General features: G+C 39.7%; 1 protein-coding gene and 1 long non-coding RNA gene across 6 annotated transcripts in view; one reads left to right on the top strand and one right to left on the bottom strand.

Moving 5' to 3' along the window:
• LOC141983049 (uncharacterized) overlaps positions 1 to 490 on the top strand; it is a 114,351-nt gene extending 113,861 nt beyond the window's left edge. Inside the window, exon 4 of the long non-coding RNA XR_012638280.1 lies at positions 416 to 490. This is a non-coding gene — a long non-coding RNA (uncharacterized LOC141983049). The remainder of the gene's footprint in view (positions 1 to 415) is intronic.
• CREB5 (cAMP responsive element binding protein 5) overlaps positions 1 to 19,590 on the bottom strand; it is a 348,228-nt gene that overhangs the window by 28,904 nt on the left and 299,734 nt on the right. The window lies entirely within an intron of this gene.

A 19,590-nucleotide genomic window follows, 5' to 3' on the forward strand; every position in this document is an offset into this window, starting at 1 on the left:
CTCTATTAGCCATCAGGGTTAGTCTTTCTGATACCAGCACTGTGATATTCATCTGACACATGCACCAGAAAAGTCACATTCTGACGAAGATCGTAATGCTGTGATCTCACACTTCAGCACTCTCAGTAACTAACAGTGGCACTAGCTTCCTGATGCTTCAGAAAGATAAGGTTTGGAGAGATTTTAAAAACATTTTTTATTCCAGGCTTGCTTTTCTCATTGTGAAGCTAATGGCTGGTGGCACATAGCAAGGCAAAAGGGATGTGGTGAGCTGGAATAGGCCAAAAAGAACACAGCAGCTGTAACCAACATTGGGAATAAAACTTTAACAGTTGTAAGTTAAATATATAAAATAAACTTCAGCCAAATTCCAACTGTGTATTTTCATCCTACCTACCTAATATGCCCCCTACAGGTTGAAACAGAGAAGTCATTCTTTGCTTCCACTACTACATGCTGTGCCAGTACTATAACGTGGCAGTTGTAAAATAGCTAGCTTGTTCCACCTCAGAGGAGGCTGCGTTTCAGAGGTGGGTGATGTTACCTTCTACCGGATTTATGGAACTCACTTAACCTCCCCGCTTCTCTGTTTCCCCACCTGTAAAATGGGGATCATGATGCTTAGCCAATTTTTGTCAAGTGCTTTGAAGTGTGTGGAAGAAAAGCAGAACAGAAGTGCTAACGCGTAATTAAGGAAGTCTTTGCTCAACAGAGTTTACAACCTAAGGGATAAACTGTGCCATTTGGGCACAGCGGTGCAATGGGGCGGGAGAGAAGAGGGGGTGCGCGAAAGGCACAATCCTTCTCTCAGTTATGTTGTGTGCAGGGGGAGTGGACAGTGGACAAGGATGATGTAACCCATTCTTTAGGTTGCAGCTAGATGGGAACTTATCTGGATCCGAATGTATCTGAATCCAAACTCCCCCACAGTTTAGGAGTATTTGGATTCAGGCTTTTCCTTCTAGCAGATGTTAGAGCGGGAAGTGATGACACCAAGAGGCTTGCAGAACATGAAAAACTCAGGGCGGGAGAGGGATTAGATGGCTCCATTTGTCTTTATGCCACCTTGTACCATTCCTTAGAGAAATGGATAGTGAGGCCCTGGTCTTTGCCTCCATGCTATGTGAATTCATATCAGAGCAGCCTGAAAGCTGTTTGGCGTTAACAGAGAGAGAACTAGAGAAACCCGACACTGCAGTATTAAGCTAGTGAACCACATCACTCACCCCACTTTTTTAACAAGTATCTTGTGTGCTTAAATTGCAGCGGGCTCAGATCTGAACCCAACCTGCCAGTGGAGCAGACGATCTCTCTTTCCCACAGCAGAGCATGGAATGTTAGCATCCTACCACAGTCTAGAAGCTTAATAACCCATTATCAACGTGGCCAAATAAGTTCCCACTCACAACTACTTCTCCTTGGAAGGCTGCCAAAGTATAGAAGACAAGGAGAGGGGAGGGTGAAGCCAAACCAAACCGGGGGCTTGGGTGGGAGGGAGGAAGGGTTAAGGCAGCTAATTTTTCCTTTTTTCCCTGTGGTTAAAGCAGCGACAGATAATTTATCACACATTTTGATGGTGCTCCAGCTGGCAGGAAAAAGAGCTATCTGTTTATTAATTCAATTAGCCTGCTTATTTATCAGTGGAGGGCTAGAAGGTGCAGTCACAGGCCACGCTGTGCCAGTTTCAGCCTGTCTGCAGCTGGACCTACAGGGAAACAGTAAGATGGAACATTCTCACCCCTCCAGCTCTGACTATGTGCATTGATCGCTGCGTTTATCCAGAGCTTTTTGATGTGAGAAAAGGAAAAATTACAAAAACAAAACAAAAAACCCCAAACCCCATACATTTTTAATGAATGCTCAAGATGGGCCTAAAACAGAGGTCTGGCTTTTGTGCCAGCAGGACAATGTCATAAATTTATTCGTTATGTCTGACATTCTGCCCTGAACTAATTTTTTAATTCATGAAAATCAATGAATACATTGTTAATTTCAAGTTCAATGGTGATATTGTTCTAAAAGACTCACTAATATAACACTGAGGTGATGTTTAGTGTAATGAAGCTCCCTAATTACCTGCCAGTATTTGAAATCTATAAAAAGGGGACATTTGTGAGGGAGAAACAAACAAAAAACCAAACAAACGTATAACTCCACTGAATTCCTTTGAATTAGGCAAGTGTTTCAGAGGGGCAGTGATGTGTTGGAGGAGGCTCTCAGGGGACCCCAGTTAAAATTCTGCCATCAGATTGAAGGAAGGGTCGGTAAAGTATTTTCTTTTTTTCCCATTGGCAGGTATCATCACCCACAAGTCCAGGCCCTTCCACAAGCAGCCACGCACTATCAAATGGATTCTCCAGTTCCTCACGCTTCTACTCTACGAGCACGTGCTCCCTAGTATATGGCATTTATCCCCAGATCAAAGGGGAATTGTTTTGGTCAGAATCTCTTTTTAAAATATGACTTCACAGAACTGTACAGTGAGAAAGTGATAATTATTTTGTTAAAAAATAAGCAGTGTCCTTGCTATGGAAGGGTATTTGACATGCACGTCCAGCCTTCAATAAAATGTATTGTTCATGAATATTTGTCTATGCTACTTTTTTGCTGCAGCTAATCCATGGATGTTTCTAAACTACCTTATTGATTCTATAGAATGCACAGAAAGTGCAAAACTGGCATTTCATTTATCTCAGTTTGTTTTCACAAACTACAAAAAAAAAGGGGGGGGCACCTGGGAAGGAGGTTTTAGAGGTTTTATTCCATCAGTGAGAATAGGTCAAAATCCAGCATCCTTCCTCAGCTAAGGTTGAATGAAAGTTTTGTGAGAGCAAGGATTAGGAGATCTTTAGTGTCACTCCTAAATTGCAAACCAAATAAAACGGAAGAACTAACTCAAACTGGTCAGTTATTTTAGCTGTTTGTAGCTTTCCCTCCTCCAAGTCCCTGTCCACTCCAAACTTGGAGATTTCTGGCGCTATTGGTTCAAAGCTCTAGGTTCAGAAATGTTGTGGGAAGAGCCGGTCCTTTGAATGGCCAGAGGTGAGCAGGGCTGTTGCTAGCAACCGGAAATATATATATGTGTGGAAGATCTGATATGATACCCATAATCTCCAAGGTACACATACGCACCTCTACACTAATATAATATTAACATAGCTGGTCCAGTTATATAAGCCTTTTTAGTTGTGTTTTGATAAAAGGCTTTTATCTTGCTACATTAAATTATAATTGTACAACATGGCACACATGGCTTATTCCTCCCTACCGATACAGAGCCCATCACGGCATGAAAAAAAATAATCTAGTGACTTCTTATCACTAAATATTACTAATTTCTCTGAGATTTCAACACTGCCATAAACAGTAGTTACTTTTTTTCCCTGTGGTTCATATAAAGCATCAAACTTCCTCATCTCCCTCTCACACACTTATGTGCACAATGTTCTAATTTAGGCCTTAAAAAAGAACCAGGGCGCATTCCCGCAACCCTCACTCCAGCAATTAGTATTTTGAGTCACTGACTGCTCACATGAATGTGGGTTTCTCATGGAGTAAGAACTGGCCCATAATCACTTGGGAGCTCTACATGTCACTCTGTTCATTCGATTCCCCAACCCTCCTCTTCTTGATGTGTTTAAAGTAAGAATCTGTTTTTTGTAAAGTTTCTCCAGGCAAACTTTAATATTATGAAACTGTAAAAATCTTACAGGCCCTTCAGAGCCAAAACACCATATCAAGTTAGGATGGCAATGCATGTTTCCACTGCAGATGAGCTCACTTGAGGCTTTAACAAAGGTTCCCAAGAAGTTTAACCTGCCCCACCGATCATCTCCCCTACCCCCTCTGAATTTTCCTTTTTGCTTCTCATGCCTGAGGATTAATTTTATATTTTGAACTGAGATTCTGTTTGACCGATGATTCCACTAATGCTGATAGTTTAAGCCACATATCAACATTTTATAAATTCTTAATTTTCTCACTGCAGCCATATTGAACAGTTTTGTGCAAATGAGACTTATAATTACTCAGATAAATCAGTCCGATGTAGTATTTCTTAGGATCTTTCTCAATATACTCCCTGGAGGATGGGATCCCATCTGCTTCACTGCAGTCAGGCTAATTGAAGGGCACTGACTTTTCCAAATGGATTCATTAATTACCCTAGCTAGATTCTCTGTGGGGTTCTGTAGTCAGTAGGTGACACTTCAGCCATACTATGCCATCTACACATGTTCAGCAATGTTACCCTGGTTCTCAGTTATGATCTAAAACATTTGCAGATGCGCTGGCAGGAATGATTTTGCCTTTGGAGTACAATGTTACAAAATGAACGTAATTCCATTCCTCCTTTGCCTATTAATTTAATGTGCGTTCAGAATCTATAAATATTGTAACCGAGACTGTTTCAATATGTTTTACTCCCTGCCATCATAAACATAAATGATGGTCAGAGAGAAAAAAGCATTAATTTGAAGGTATTGAATTGCCAAAAAAAAAAAAGTATTTACTATTGTGTTGCAGAAAATCTAGTTTGCTCAACAGCATGTGAAAGAAACTATTAAACTTAAATGCAGTGCTGCCCTGCATAATTATGGGAATGTGATGATTTTATTTAATGGGATAGTGGGCCAGATTTTGAATAGGCTCACACCTAATCATGTTGTTCAGCCAACAGCCTTCCAGCAAAGGGAGAAAACTAAAGAGCTACCTGATGCAGCCCTAACTTTTTTAAGGAACAGATTTTTATGTTACTTGTCAGAAATACACTTCTCTTTTCTTAAAGGACAACTGAGAGCACCCCTGTAATTCCAGAGTCTGACACTCTGTTGGAATATATATATATTTTATGGCTCAATCCTGCAAACTCTCATTACTCTGCAGCAGAATTATGTCACTGCTATGCAGAAATATCTTACAGTATCTGAATGACTCTATCTTTAATGTGCTAATTTTATGCTATTTATAAGATTATTTTATATTTGAATATTTAGTTTGAAAATTCATGCTGTGGTTGGTGACCATGAGGTAGTTAGCCTGGGAATTAAAGACACAATCCCTTGTGATGAAAAACAACACTTCACACTTTCAACCAAGGATCTCAAAGCATTGCATAAAATGGGCCCAATCCTGAAAGTGAGTTGGGCTATTAATGTAAGGACTACAAGATCTAGCCCAGTTTAATGATGAAATGTCACACCTCCCCTGTGATGTGGACGGAAGTACTCTTATACCCACTTTACAGATGGGCAAACTGAGACACAGAGATTTCCCCAATGTTGTATTGTCCGTCAGTTGCAAAGCCAAAAACTGAATCCAAGGGTACTATGTCTCAGTCTCCCACACTAAGCAGTAGCGAATACTCTCTTTACTCTTTGCTTTAGTGCCTTAAGTCTTTATGATGCAATAGGTTTCAGTAGTTTGTTATCCATGTTTATAATTTTCATCATGCTTTATTATAGGTAAGAACACAATGATTACAAGATATTCTCTTTTATGTATTTTATCTATGGTTGTATTGCTTACTTTTGCAAGTTAATGACATTAACAAAGTTCAATCCAGTTATGTGCCCTTACACATACATAATCCTTACTCACATGAGATGATTTGAAGGGTGGACCAGGCCCTATACACCCAATATGGGCTTTTCTCTTCCCTCTTACCACAGTTCAATGATTGTGCCTCTAAAACTCGCCCCCGGCCCAAGAAATGACTAAGAGATATTATTAACCCAAGGTAGATAAGGAGCCTCTTTTGGGGGAGGGGGAAATCCCTCACATCTCTTCACTGTGTTTGCCAGTTTATCTCTTTTAAATAAGGCACCTCTCTCAGCAGCTAATAAATTCACTCCTTTACTCTTGCCAGCAGACCAAGTTAAGCACCTTCAAAGAGAAAGCCTGAGGCAACTCTGTCATCACCTGGCAGAACAGAGTTATTCTACATTTGAGTAGTTAGCTATTTGATTTTTTTTTTCAATTTTGTTTCCCTCTCATCCCTCCCCAGTTTATAAACAACTGTTCAAAAATTGCAAAGCAGTTCATAAATTTCTCTGTAAAAATGGGAAAAGCTATGCAATAAGCCCACTTCTATTACTGCTTGTTTTCTTATACAGATTTGGTGCTGGCAGACAAGTTCCTGCAGGCAGCATCCATCCCTTTCACTGCATGAAATAATTCTGTACAGAAAATATGAAATATATATTTTCCCCTCAGCTGGTGAAATCTGGCTTAGCCCTAATGACGGCAATGAAACTATGCTGATTTACACCAACTCGGAATTTGGCCTTATCTATTTTAATTCCATGCTAACGTTGCTGGTTAGCAAAGCGTCTGGTTGTAGCTGGTTTCTCAGAAGCCAGCCAAAGCTTTTGTTTAGTTTTAATACCTTTTTATCACCTTTATGACAGTGAAAATCTGTAGCCAAAATACTCCAGCTTAGAAAGCTGGTGTTGAGGACCATATGAACTACAAGAAACTGGTTGCAGTAAGGGACTGTCAGAACGCCTGGCAGTGTCAGAAAACTATCTAGGCTTTATTGGCTTTTTACAAAAAATAAAGATTAATCAGCTAAAGTTCTTTTGAATTGAATTCTTTGAAAAAACTGAAAAGACAACTTCACATGACTGCATGAACCCAGTATTATGGGTCAAAAACAGCAAGCTAATCTCAACCTATTGTGCTACTGCCCTATTATAATAGATCTAGCAAATATGACACATACATTAGTGAACTGAAAAGTCATTAATCCCCGTGTATAGTCGATAACATGATGGACTGGCCTCTTCCCTACTTCTCTCACCTTCTCTCACTTCCTTTGACCTTCTCACCTCCCCTTCTCTATCTCTGCATAGGAAAAGGAACATGTTCAGGATTTGCAATATGGATGAGACCAGAATTTGCAACATGGATTGGACAAGAGATCCATCAAGTCTCATATAGTTCTGTAAGCATCCCATGCTTTCTGTTTCAAATGTTAGCAAACACAACTTTACACCCGTCATGCACCTATCACACCGGGGGCAAAGGTCCATTCAGATACTTCTGGATCAGAAGAATGATTTTCATTCTAGTTTTCTACCACATCACAGTGTCCTCTCATTGCAGTTGGCTGAAATATTAATCAATTTTTGGTTAATTTCAGGTTAAATTTGAGAGGTTTTGTTTAAAAACAAAGAAACTTAAATGGCAACTGGTCTTGCCAATCCCTAGAAGATCTCAGCATTTACCCTAGAATCTTGTACTCATTTTATGTTCTTTTAGTGAAACAGATGGGTTTTTTAATATAAACCCATAACTTCTCTAGTTGACCTTTTACTGCACTTGCTATTTAAATAAAAAGAACATACAGGATTTCAATACTATTTTACTATGCTTTAAAGTCTATACCGCTGCATGGCAAGTCTTTAATTATTTATTATTTTCTGACTGAAAACCACTGGGAGGGGGATGACTTTGAACCTTTGACCTTAAATTTGCTATAATTATAAATGAAAAGTAAGATTTGTGTCCACTCACAAAGCTGAACTGTTAACTAAAATTGTTTAAAATCAAGCATTTAGTTAAACTGATACAACTTTTGTGAAGACTAGGCCTTATATGATTTTTTGTTGTTGTTTTCTTTGCTCTTCTGGAGTTTTAAACCAAACATCCATCAACATACTCTTAAGGATCATACAATATCAGTGGTATTTGACTTATTTTTTGCTAAACTTGATCCCCCTTATATTGAGAACAAAATGGGATAAATGGAAGCCGCTGTAGAGGTGATGGGAGAATAGACTTCACCACACATATGAAGTTGCCGCCCAGGGACAGCTGAGTAAACAGCTTGCAAAAGCCTGTTTGAAGACTGCCAGCTAGTTACGCCCATAATTTCATCTCTATTAACAAAAACAACTCAAACTGTTGCAATGTTGATTACCCAGCACAAGAATTATAGAGTAATATTCTGCAGGAGTAGGGGCTGCGTTTTGATGTTCTTTAGGTACTCCCACCTTGCTGATTTACAGGACTGCACGTTAGGATGTCACTCAAAACCAGCAAACACATGTGGAACAATGTAGAACAGAGGTTTCTGGCATTATCATTGCATGCCAGATAGAAAAATAATTCCGTAATACTGTTCAGCTAAGCGAGTCAGAATAATATGTCTCATAAATGTGTCCTTCTATGCAGGACGTAGAAGGATGCTGGGAAAGAAAGACAGATTTTACAAAACAATCCAGAGCAACGGCTTTTACAAATAACACCAAAGATCTGGGTTTCTTTCACTGCCCCATTTACCCAGTCTGAAGCAGCAATAGGTTTTACCTGTTCAGACTTATAAAATGTCAGTGATATACTGATACAAAGCAGAAAACTGCTTCTGCCTTGACAGCAGTAATGCAATGGAAAGTAATGGCTAAATTGTGACCTCCTTACTGAAAGCATGAGGGTTATTCAGTAGGACTAGTTGGGTGAGTAACTCCTCAGCAGTGTGAGTAAGGGGGTCACAGTATGACCATAAATCAATATGAAATACTCTAGCTGGCAACCGTAGGCACAAAAACAAAGCTGACATTTCTTCATTCATCAAGAATCTGGAGCCCTCTTGCACAGGTCCATCAGTGAATGAAAAACCATGATGGGATGGGAAATATGAAAGAAATGGCATGGACTCTATTCCAGATTAAAATTACAATTCTATAGGCTTTCTACATCATTGTCATTTGACTTTCAAGGTAAGATAGGTAGAGAATGTTCCTCATAAACTGCACGATGATCACCCTTTCCAAAACCCTTAACGAAAGTAAAAGGAGAAAATGGTCACAAATGAGCTCCCTCAGGCAGGAACTGCTGTAGGAACCAAACAGGAGTCTTTGTGAGGGATTTGTATCAGCTTCCAAACTTTTGAATCTCAACCTCAAACAATTGAGGTGCTAGATAATTAAGACAGTTATTTTTAAAATAATCTAAGTTTCACAGTATATGAATAACCTCTACCCACGACATCCATACTTTTCCCTTCCCCAGTAACCTCAACTCTTGAAGAATTTTGTTTTGAAATGTTGGTAGCTGTGGTCTAGATTTTAATGGTGAAAGGCCTAGAGAGCTTAATGAAGGCATTAACTAAGATTTCAGAAATGATACGCTGTTTTTTGTATTTTCTTTCAAATTAACATGCCCTTTGAAGGGTGGACTTACACTCATTCAAACTACTGCTGGTCAGAGTTGTTTCTCAGCATTATCTGAATGTATTGATGTGCAACAGAAATTGGACAATAATTTTAATGGCAAGAGTGTGTGAAAACATTGAGTTTTCTCTTAGAAATTATCTGGAGGCATTTTATTCCCCCACCTTCAATACAGAGCACCTTTTATCTTTTTCCAACTTCGTTGTCACAATACTGTGCTGAAGCAGTTTCTTGGGCCAAAAAATAGAGCTGAGCTGACTGACTTGAGCTGTCTGGGTAATAGGCTCTATGCAGGACACAGAATTCTAGCATGTCTACCTTCACATCACCAGAACCATTTCTGAGCATATGTGTGTGTGCATATATTATAAGTGGTATTATGTATACTACATACATACATACACACAAATGGTTTTGGCAACTTGAAGGAAGTTATATTAGAATTTTGTGTGTCTATATATATATATATATACACACACGCACATACATAAACAAAATTTTAATAGTGCCTGTGACACTCTATAAAAAGGAAAGATGACCATGCTTACACTAAGGTATCACCACTGATGTACCAACACTGTTGCAACCACTGATATATCACCACTGTTGCACAATTGTGATAAACCTCATACAAAGTGTGCCTTGTAAGGTATCATTGGAAAAATTGTAATCTTTTGAACAATGGTATCCTGTTTATATGAGTGTAGTATTGTATATGAAGTTATGAATCGTTGCTATGCATTTGTAGCTCAAATTGTGTTGTGTTCCTGGGTAACAGCCACAAGACAGATTTACATAAAGATCAGCCAGCAAATTTGATGGGCCATTAAGGAGAATCAAGTATTTCAATGCGCCCTTCCTGAGGACGCCTCAGAGAGCATATGGACACTGGAGGCTCAGTGACTCAGAAAGGCACTTAGAACATGTGATCCAAGACACTATGTTTGACCCAGTAACTTTCCAGGCACAAGGGCTGAGGGTGTAAACTGGAGACTGACATCACCTTCTTGCCTCTTTCCTGCTCCACATTTCTGGGCTAAGATTTCTAACAAAGGGAAGCTTTGAACAATGGACTGAGGATCTCCAATCTTTTAGGTTATCCAGAGAGACTTATTGCAAGCTAGAAGATTTAACATCGCTGCTATTATTCTGATCCACAAACTCTGAAATCAACTGTAATGTATATGATTCATTTTAATGATTTAATAACTCTTTCCTCTCTTTTTCCCCCTATTAATAAGCCTTTAGTTTAGTTTACTTAAAGACTGGCTCCCAATGTGGTTTTTGGGTGAGATCATGAAGCATATTTTGACCTGGGGCTAAGTGGCTGGTTCTTTGGAACTGGAAGAACCCAAAAGATGTGATTTCATATAGCGTCTATATAAACCCATGGTACGCCCACATCATGAATACTGCGTGCAGATGTGGTCGCCCCATCTCAAAAAAGATATATTGGAATTGGAAAAGGTTCAGAAAAGGGTAAAAAAAATGATTAGGGGTATGGAACGGCTGCCATATGAGGAGAGATTAATAAGACTGGGACTTTTCAGCTTGGAAAAGAGACAACTATGGGGGGATATGATAGAGGCCTATAGAATCATGACCAGTGTGGAGCAAGTAAATAAGGAAGTATTATTTACTCCTTTTCATAACACAAGAATTAGGAGTCACCAAGTGAAATTAATAGGCAGCAGGTTTAAAACAAACAAAAGGAAGTATTGCTTCACACAATGCAAAATCAACCTGTGGAACTCCTTGCCAGAGGATGTTGTGAAGTCCAAGACTATAACAGGTTAAAAAAAAAGGAGGACTTGTGGCACCTTAGAGACTAACCAATTTATCTGAGCACAAGCTTTCGTGAGCTACAGCTCACTTCATCGGATGCATACCGATGAAGTGAGCTGTAGCTCACGAAAGCTTGTGCTCAAATAAATTGGTTAGTCTCTAAGGTGCCGCAAGTACTCCTTTTCTTTTTGCGAATACAGACTAACACGGCTGTTACTCTGAAACAGGTTAAAAAAAGAACTAGATAAATTCATGGAGGATAGGGCCATCAATGGTTATTAGCCAGGATGGGCAGGGATGGTGTCCCAAGCCTCTGTTTGCCAGAAGCTGGGAATGGGCGACAGGGGATGGATCACTTGATGATTATTTGTTCTGTTCATTCCCTCTGGGGCACCTGGCATTGGCCACTGTTGGAAGACAGGATACGGGGCTAGGTGGACCTTTGGTCTGACTCAGTATGGCCATTCTTATGTTCTAGTATAAATATTCATTTATCACAGAAGTCTGGTTTGTCTGGGTGGTGAATCAGGAGCTAGAGGGGCTGAAGGGGACTGTCTGTGGCTTCATAATGACTAGTATAGTAATTTGGAAGCACACATTTGTTCCTGACTTGGTGAAATCTTATGATAGAATATATCACCAGTTTGGGGTACATGCCCTGTTTTCTAGCAGTCTGACCTAAGATGGGCACTCTTGGTGTCCCATACCAGGCAGCGTGACAGTACTCTCTTATATACACACCTACACAAAACACTTTGTTAACTCTGAGCTAAGACTCAGAGACTTACAAGACTACATATGTCACCTTTTAATACCAGCCTTCCCCATATCCCCAACCTTACCCTGACCAGCCAGTGGGCACCTTGGAACTTTGACTATGTTCACTGGTTATACATTCATGGGTTTTGATGATTAGTAGAAGGTTTACATGGATTTCATAAATTACATTGTTCTGTATGTGGTTTTGAATGGCTGTCTGCAAGTACTGCAAGATACAATGTTAGATTGCAAATGATGGTTGGGGTAAATGCTTTTTCTTTGTTGTTTAGGAAAACCTAGGTGAAGGGATGATCTGTGCCGTCCATGATTTTGTGTCAAGATTACAGAACTGAAATCTGCAGGTGTGCACCTGCTGGTGTATTACATTAATAGCTGGAATTAAGACTCCTTCCTCCAGCTTTTCTTTCAATCCTTCCTGTCTCTCTGTAAACACATCCAACTTCTGCTCACACCCCGCTTGTGCTCAGTCTGTGCACCCCCAATTAGCCTAGGCAGCCATCTATGCTCCTTACTTATCCTGTGCCTCTCTCCCCCATTAACTCTATGCAACACCTCTTCACTGCCTATTAAAATTACCTGCACCCTCCCTGTGACCCCATTCTATGTACTTATGAAGTTCCTGCATCGGTACATTTCATATCCACATTCATTAGTCTTTGTAAAGTGGCTTGAGATCCTTGGATGGAAGATGGTCTGCAAGTGCAGTGTATTATTGCTATTATGGAAGTCCAAATGGAAATGTCTGCCAGATTCCGCAGAAGCCTGAAAGTTCCATAAAGCTTCACTTCTACACACTTATAGAAGTGTAAGTATGGAATATTAGAACACGGGTGGGGGTTTGTAAATGTTTTTAATTGTCATGAAGGCAACAGTTGAGAGAGAGCTCAAAGAACTGGCATTGCTTTTCTCCATTCAGCATACCAAGGGAAAGAAATGACAGAAATAGGTGGAAGACCAGAGGAGACCTACCACTGCTGAGGACTCAGTGCTGCAGGAGTTAAAAAGCATACCACCCGCCCAGGGCAGGACTGTGCTGTTGTGCACTGTGACTATAGCTGTGGAACTAAAAACAAGGTTACAAAATAATAAGAAGGAGGAACCAAAAAGCTGTGTCCAATCCAAGCAAACACATATGTGAAACTATAAATCAAATATTAACAACACAGCAAACTGGCAGCTGGCTTAGTAAGCTATGTGCAGCTCTGAGCCCCCTTGCAGATTTTTTTGTATTGTTTTAGGAACTGGCCACTAAATGGACTATTAAAAAAATACATCTACTTATTGGCTAGACCCGAGCTGAACACAACTACTAAATAAATTCAGAAATAAAATCTACAGTAGAAAAAGCATGGAGAATATTTTAAGTTCTATCTTTTCCAGTGCATTCCATGAACAATGGGACTAATGGCTCATCACTAAAGTTTAATTCTGATTTTTGTACGAAATGCATTGGTAATGTCCTAACCATTGCATTTTCCTTCCATAGCAACAGAACTCTCCCTCACCTTTCCCCTTCCGGGCACTGCTCACTTCTAGGTATTGACTCATGCATTGGAGGAAGGGAAGGTAATAGACCCATTGGGTGCAGAGTGTGAGAAGGAGCTGTGTCTGCCAACTAATCTCTACATGTTAATCTTTCCTACTTATTTGCTGCTGATTCCCTGTTGTGCTCATTTTGCCTATAGTCATGCCACCTTAGATTGGGATGTCTTCAAATCTCATAAGCCAAGCACAGTCAGAGCTAGTTAGTACTTGAATGGTAAACATCCAAGTAAAATCTAGCTACCTCAGGAACTCAGTTATTCAGCTGGCATTTTTCTCTGCATTAGCAGAAAACAGTTACTCATCATGGTTGAGGGGGCAGTTTACTATTGGAGGGGCCATCTTTTGATGAGGAGTAAAACTGAAGTCTTGGCCACTTGTAATAATTACAGATGCCATGACACTTTTACCAAGAGCAGCTGTGTAAACCCAGAAGTCCAGATCAAACTCTAATTTGAATTACAGTTTACCTACCTAAAAGTATACCTGCAACCCAAATGGATATGGTGGTCTTCTTCTTTTCCTGTCCTAAACTACAGTACTGTGTAGATTTGCTCAGAGTTTTTAGAAGCTGACACATTTCATCTGAAAGACATTTTAGTGGGAGGGGAAATAATTCTATGTCGTTGGCATAAAAGTTAATGGGCCTGTTTCTCTATTACCTTGCATCTTGTTTAGTCATTTAGATGTGTTTAAACTGAATGCAAAGTGGGTGAAAATGCTCCCATTCTAATCTGTTAGCAATTTAAGACCATTTCGCACAAGGTGCACGACAGTGTAGAATCAGGCCCAATACATTCTAGAGGAAATATTTGGAGACTATTTTTGCAGGGCCAATAGTTCACCCTCTTTTTTAAAACTTCTCTCGTTTCATAGGACTTGTATGTCTCCCTAGATTTCTGTCCCATCACTCATGGCCCCTGAAATCCACCCGCTTTACAAAGAAAAACATAAAAACCACTTTTAATATCTGACAGGTTTCAGAGTAACAGCCGTGTTAGTCTGTATTCGTAAAAAGAAAAAAGAAAAGGAGTACTTGTGGCACCTTAGAGACTAACCAGTTTATTTGAGCATGAGCTTTCGTGAGCTACAGCTCACTTCATCGGATGCATAGCATATTGTGGAAACTGCAGAAGACATTATATACACACAGAGACCATGAAACAAAACTTCCTCCCACCCCACTGTCCTGCTCGTAACAGCTTATCTAAAGTGATCATCAAGGAGGGCCATTTCCAGCACAAATCCAGGTTTTCTCACCCTTCCCCCCCCCCCACAGACACACATACAAACTCACTCTCCTGCTGGTAATAGCCCATCCCTCTTTGAAACCTCTCTTTATAATGCGCATGATAATCAAGGTGGGTCATTTCCAGCACTAATCCAGGTTTTCTCACCACCCCCCCCCCCACACCCCCCTCCAAAAACCACACACACAAACTCACTCTCCTGCTGGCAATAGCTCATCTTACAATGTGCACAGCAATAATCCAAGTTTAACCAGAACGTCTTGGGGGGGGGGTTTGTAGGAAAAAAACAAGGGGAGATAGGCTACCTTGCATAATGACTTAGCCACTCCCAGTCTCTATTCAAGCCCAAATTAATAGTATCCAATTTGCAAATGAATTCCAATTCAGCAGTTTCTCGCTGGAGTCTGGATTTGAAGTTTTTTTGCTTTAAGATAGCGACCCTCATGTCTGTGATTGCGTGACCAGAGAGATTGAAGTGTTCTCCGACTGGTTTATGAATGTTATAATTCTTAACATCTGATTTGTGATATGTGATATATGCCATCATGTGCCAGCAATGCCCCTCTGCCATGTACATTGGTCAAACTGGACAGTCTCTACGTAAAAGAATAAATGGACACAAATCAGATGTCCATCTCTCTCAGCCAAAGAAAAAAAATGTTTGATATAATTCATAAACCCGCATCTAATGAAAAGGGACCTTTGTCATCATTTTTTCAACATGGGCACATTTCACCAAATTGGCTCAACATCATGTGACAACATTTGTGCACATCTGTAGACAGAGCATTTACAAACTGAAAATTAGCACAGAGTGCTAGATTGCTGGGTGACAGCTGATATCAATTAGTACTAGACGATACAGCCCAAACCTGCCACTTCAAAACAACAACAAAAGAAGCTCTGGGGATTAGAATATAACTTCAGAGGGGAAAAATACCCCCAAACCCACAAAACCACTGTTCCTACTATAGTTCTTGTCGGTGGAATAGTGAAGCTTAGCACACAATCCTTTTGAGGGCACTAGTACCGATACGGCACCTTTTTGAGAGTACTGGTACAAAAGAAGTTTATAAGAGGTTTCTGCTCCTGAAAAGTTATAAACTGTTTCAGTGGCCGAGCACAGAGGTCACCACTGTAAATCAGCATTTACCCTCAGTTACCGCACTGTGATACCACAAACCCAATCCCTCATTTTGGTACAGGAGATACTACGTTTGGGAATTACCCACCTTATTTCAAATGCTACTGTGTAGTAGTGTGGGAAAATAGTGACTTTTTAATGGTGATCTCAGCAGATTATTCCAAAATCTGTGACTAATTACAATTAATGTGGAAAAGTTCTGCTAGACTCAGGGGTGCTTAGGAAATCATGAAGGTCCTTGATGGCGCTGCTGATTCTCATGATAAGTTCAAGACTGTTCAGATCTTGCAAAATAACTGAAACTGCTTTTTTTCTGGTGGCATGCGTGGGCTATGTTGAAGGTTGGAGGAATTTCCTGACATGCCCTCATTGATATTGTGATGCCAATGGGACTGAGATGTCTGAAAGACTGAATTTTGATGGCTTAAAAAGAACTGATAACTACAATGATCCATTTGGGAGCAAAAACTTGTTAGAGATGCAGAAACTGAAAGGTAGCAGAACTTCTACTAAACTATAGTAAGTGCCTTTTTACAGGGGATGCTGTTAAAATGTTTTCTTTCCTCCTTTCACCAGTAGTTGCTGTTGGTTGTAGCAATATTCCCCACTGTCAGTACAGAGGAATACCTGATCGAACGAGGAATATCTTACCCCAACTATTTTACTTAGCTCATTGTATCTGAACAATGAAAAAACAATAAAAAATAAAGTTGACTTTTCTTGTTGTGATTTTCCCTCATGTTCATGACTTTCTCAAGTTTATAATGTGTCTTCCACTAATTCATACTGGAAACTTTGACCTGTTCTGGCTTCCATTACCATCAATGGAAAAACTTCCAATGGGAGAATTTTGCTTGAAAGTCTATTCTTTACCTTGGCATCTAATGTTCTAATCAGACCTCCTGCCAAGTAAACTAAAGTAAACTATCACAAGTTTGGTAGGATACTCAGGATGGGTCTGATTCTGCAAACACTAGTGTGTTTGTACCTTTCAAAATACATCAATTTCAATGTAGCGATCCAGTTCTTACAGTTTTGAAAGTTTGAAGGTATTCAGGTCTGCAGTATTCAGGCCCTTCTTTACTTGACTGTCTAAAAAAATTAAAGCAGAGCGAATAAAGTAAGAGTTTACTCTTTTCCTTTTTTAACTTTAAATTTTTATTAGATTCTTTTTGTACTTTATGAACATTTCCAAATAATTAGACCATAATGTGGATTAATTTATTTTGTTAACAGTCCTCCCCTGTCCCCCTGGTCAAAACAGCCAAGCTAATGAAGGTCAAAAAGCAGCTAACACAAAGAAACCACTTTTCAGAAGGAATTTTACTCCATGTAATTTGGAATTATATGTTACCACAGGCCACTACAGTACATATGTTAGTTAATATGGCATTAAGGGACTCATCCAATTCCCTTTAAAGTCAGTGGAAAAACTCCTATCGACTTCGGTGGGAGTTGGATCAGGCCTGTAATGTGTGGTGAATGAGTAATAAAAATAATACACAAAACAATTCAAGTTTAATGGGACAACTGTCAAAATACAATGTCAGAAAGAGCCACAGACCTCAAGAATGTTTATCAACAAGGCACTTTTCCATGTTTCCCCTTCATTTATATTACTGTAACTACAAAAATGATGGCAAAGTAATATTGAGAATCTGACTTATACCCACATCCAGCAAACAAAAAATTCGAACTAAAGCTGGGACTCCTTCCTTAGCCCAGCTCATTCTGCCTGGATATTGCCAAATTTTGGGGACGATTCTGCCCTGGTCCACGCTATGGGAAATTGGGTGCAATGGCATGCTCCTGTTCTGACTGAATCAGTCCCACTCACAGTCTCCTAATGCAATCTATTCTTACTAAGACTAGGAAAAATCAGTGTTTGGTAGACTGTGGGGAGAATCTGTACAGAGATTATGCAAAAAAGACTATAACTGGGTTCAAAAAAGAACTAGATAAATTCATGGAGGATAGGTCCGTCAATGGCTATTAGACAGGATGGACAGGGATGGTGTCCCTAGCCTCTGTTTGCCAGAAGCTGGGAATGAGCGACAGGGAATGGATCACTTGATGATTACCTGTTATGTTCCTTCCCTCTGGGGCACTTGGAACTGGCCACTGTCGGAAGACAGGATACTGGGCTAGATGGCCCTTTGGTCTCACTCACTATGGCCGTTCTTATGTTCTGAGAGATCACTACCTGGTCAGGAAGTGTTCTTCACATGAATGTGCACACATGCCTCTGACCTTTGGAGAGGAAGCGTTCTTAAGAAAATTGTATTATTTAATACCAGTAGTGCCTACGGACCCCCAGCAGGATCAAAACCCAATTTGGCAGATGCTGTACAGACATATTGTAACAAAGAAGGTCCCTGTCCCCTGCGATCTTACAGTCTATTTTTTTTTTTTTTAGTTTTAAGATACAAACAAGAAATGTCAGGCTTGGCAGGGAGGGGTTCAGAGTGGAGGGAAGAGGCAGCCAGCACAGGGGCAGGCAGGACTGCTTGCTACGCTGAGGAGACTGCAATAGCTCACCATGCCCTTGTTAGTGGAGTGAGAAGAGCACTGTTTTCGGTATCTACTTTGCTCACTGCTGGGAACTGTGACTGGGGAGGCTATGGGCATGGGCTGGAGAGGGACAACACCCCCTATTGCTTCCCACTAGTGAGAAGGGTCTCTGCCATAAGTCTATGTGCAGCTCTAACAAAAATTCGGACTTACATATGCTGCAATATCTAGACCCAAGGTATAGCTAGTCTGTGAGAAAGAGCCCTGGACAGCCTGGTCAATTCACAGAATAACAGTGGCATAAGCATTAGAGAAAGATACTGATATGCAGAATGGGCTTAAAATTATCAGGGAAGAGGAAGAGTTGAAAACAACTTTGAATGAAGGAATGGGGCAATCAAGATGATGTCCTCCAAATTCACAAGATATCTGAAATGCCTCTTGGGGATGAAAGAAGGGGAAAAAAGAGACTCTCTTCACCCTCTTTTAAAACAGAAAACAACAATGAAATTGTAATGGTTGTTAAATGAAGCATGTACTGTAACATACTGGTGTGTGGTTTTTTATTTAATGTTGACAAAACAATTGCTTACAACTGTCTGTGATGATAGCAAGTGTTTGTTATCATTGTTTGCTCTATAGTGACAGCCCTTTAACATCTGAAAACAATAAATGGAATCCTAAAATGCAAATGATCCTTTCAGTTCATTGATTTAATGATCTAAAATAATGAAAGCCACATCTCATTTAATAATTTTGTAATTGTGGAAACCTGGCATTATCAGTGTACTATTGCTACTGTTTCCATTAATACCATTTTCTGGATTTTATAAACAGAGAATATGAATAGTTACAAATGGCATAAAATATTTACCCATGAGAGAAAAGGTAAAAGCCACAAGTCTTAAGATAGTGGATACATCTGATTTATACAACACCAAAAGCACATAAATGGCCCCACTAAATCTTACTATCCTAAGTATAGATATAAATTCCCAGATGACAACTGAAACGTGGAAAAAGCAAAAGCATTTAGATCTGCAATCTTCAATTGCTTCAGTAAAGCACAAAAGAAAATAAACTTACAAAAGTTAGTATGATATACAGTAATTTAAGAACAAGGGCATTTACTCCTGCACAGGAGGGTAAAGACTTTATCTCCTGGTTTGAAATTCCTTTTTCTTTATAAACAAAAGTAAAACCTCGGTATGAATTCCATGTAATATGCTTGATCTTAGTCTCATTTTAGTCAATGGGAGTTTTGCCATTGCCCTCAAAGGCAGTGGAAAAAGACAAATAATAGTAAGACAAAACTACTAAATATTTAACAACTGCTAGCTAACGCATTTTAGTTTTGTTTTTTCTCCTAAGCAGTATTAATTGTTTAGCTTTTCTCCTAAGCAGT

The sequence above is a fragment of the Natator depressus genome, chromosome 2, assembly GCF_965152275.1.
Source record: "Natator depressus isolate rNatDep1 chromosome 2, rNatDep2.hap1, whole genome shotgun sequence".
Classification (NCBI taxonomy): domain Eukaryota; kingdom Metazoa; phylum Chordata; order Testudines; family Cheloniidae; genus Natator; species Natator depressus.